Consider the following 2,365-nt stretch of genomic DNA (forward strand, 5'->3'; position numbering starts at 1 on the left):
GGCACAGTAGATTCTTGCTAATGCCCATTAGGAGCACTAGGAGGAGCCAGAGGAACCTGATTTTTTCACAGATTATCTGTCTCATGTACTGCTGTCAGGATATAGTGAAAGATTCAGCAAATATGACACAGAAAGTTAATTTTATTAAAGTTGTGTCTCTAACAGAGAGAGTGGAATCTGTTGCACACGTTGCCTGCCAATAAATAAACAGTTGTCAAGTGATACTAATTTTAATACTTAATATAAAATGTTGCTAAGAATAGTCAATACTGCTTCCAGTGATTGGTGACTGGCTCTAGAAAGCCTGATCGGGACACCCTTATTGGATGTGGCCAAATTCTGCGCTGACGCCAGTAAGTGAAGAAATTCTTTGCTTCAGTGCAACCAATGTAAAACATTAGTCTGGAGGCCTAAATAAACAAGTGAGAGTAGTGTGAGATTAACTTGTGCGACAGGACTACAAAGTGTCTGAAATTAAGCATTTAGTGGACTTACTTTCTGACGTCAGATTCTGGGAATGACTTGCTTACTGAATCCCTCAAAGCAGAGAGTCAGCACATTTTTAATGGACACATTGTCATTTCAGCTCAACAATAGACCTTCTTGGCGCCGAAACGCAGCGACTGCAATGGAATCAAAAAAGCTCAGACAGACGCTGGCAAAGAGACAGACCCTTTAATGCCTGCAGAGTTTCACCATGGATTGTTCCAAGTCACCAGTGAGAGATGGAGTGTGAAAGACTGAGTGCGCTCCCTGATCCCTGCTGGTTTACATAATGTGATGTCCAGCCACCACATGACCATCGAGGATTGCCGGGGATTACGCAAGAGTGGATGGCTGGATTCAGTGAAGACAGATAGATAGACGTCTGACTGCTCTGCCCTCTGACTTCTGAACACACTTCATCCACTAAAGAGTATTCAGAGAATTCAAACAAAAGCTTAGCTACATGTCAGTGAGACTGTATAATCTCACTCATTCATTCTCTCATGAGCATTATCTGGAAATAGCCTCCAGTTTGTCTGACGTCAAAGCAGTGATGGTGGAAATCAAATTAAAATCTGATGTGTTTGGTTAATTATACTTTTTTTTCTTCACAAGCAAAGGCACAAATCGCTAGGGAGTGACTGATGCAGGGAGAGATAGGAGACACACATACAGATGGACTGTGGGAGTTTACAGTACACAGTCAGATATGAGACAGAGAGAAAGAACATTTCTTCAATTCTGTAGTTTTTTTAAATCTCTCATTTGACAGAAGAAGAGGAACCTGCATGGAGTCACAGTGATGTATTGATACATTAGCTGCAACTACCATAACACAGCTAAATCTCTGACCAAACTGTTGGCCAGTTAAAGTTGCATTGTGGCTAATGTCAGGAATTAACAAGGAAGAAGATTGTGTGGATTAATAAAGATGATACCTCTGAGTATATCTTTTCCAAGCATCCATCATCAGTCTAAAAATGTTATCGGAGTGCAACGCTAAATTGGTGGCCTAGTCGTATAAGGCTCTAACCCACCAAAATGAGCACATATTGTCAGTTTTTTTAAATGCAGAAAAACACCCTAAAATAGACAACAGTCCAATGTGTCACATTCGACAACAGGGTTAGTAAACACTATAATGCAGCATTTGTTACTTGCTTTGAGCTGCAAGCATTGCCTCTTTCACTCAGCATTTTTGATATGTTGTTGTCTATCTCACTGTCTCTCACAGTGCAAGTAGTCTCGCATTGCCATCCTGTCTCCTCAGTACTGTGTCAGCTTTCCAGGTTTAAGTGGATAAAGTGTCAGTGACCTGTCTCCTTATTTCCTCTTCCCCCCAAAATCAGGAGAAGCTCCCTCACATCGGTGTCTTCCCAGTGTTGCATCTTAAACAATATTCAGAACAAAATCACTGTTGCATGCTCATCTCGTAGACTGGAAAAAACAAAAAATTACGTTGAACTTGCATCAACATTGCACCAGAAATTAGCTAAAATTTGTGTCCACTGCAGAGTCATTTGACTCAGGAATGAATGTTGATTGTACCCTTTCCCACTGACAACAAAAGCCAGATGTTAGTGGGTTTTTTTGTCCACTGTGAAAGGAGCTTTACAGTTTGTTCATAGTTGGGATGAACATATACACTATTATCTGTGACTGCTCAACCAACTAAAGTATCTGTATTTGTATATTAGTACTCGTGATGGCGCTTAAACCAGAAGTGGGTGCGATTAAGCAGAAGTTGTTCATTCAAGCTTGAAATTGATATTGATCAAAAGTTTCTATATTTATTAGAGAACTATTTACACAATAGAGCTTCAGAGCAACGTTTTTGATCACAAGAGTAAGAGAACTATTTACAAAACAAGTTTTTTTT

The 2,365-nt window shown here is 40.0% G+C and overlaps 1 protein-coding gene across 1 annotated transcript in view; it reads left to right on the forward strand.

The window, feature by feature from the left end:
• shtn2 (shootin 2) overlaps window positions 1-2,365 on the forward strand; it is an 11,944-nt gene that overhangs the window by 7,556 nt on the left and 2,023 nt on the right. The window lies entirely within an intron of this gene.

Source organism: Morone saxatilis, unplaced genomic scaffold, assembly GCF_004916995.1.
Source record: "Morone saxatilis isolate NCDOM2014 unplaced genomic scaffold, NCSU_SB_2.0 Contig4, whole genome shotgun sequence".
NCBI classification, from domain to species: Eukaryota; Metazoa; Chordata; class Actinopteri; family Moronidae; genus Morone; species Morone saxatilis.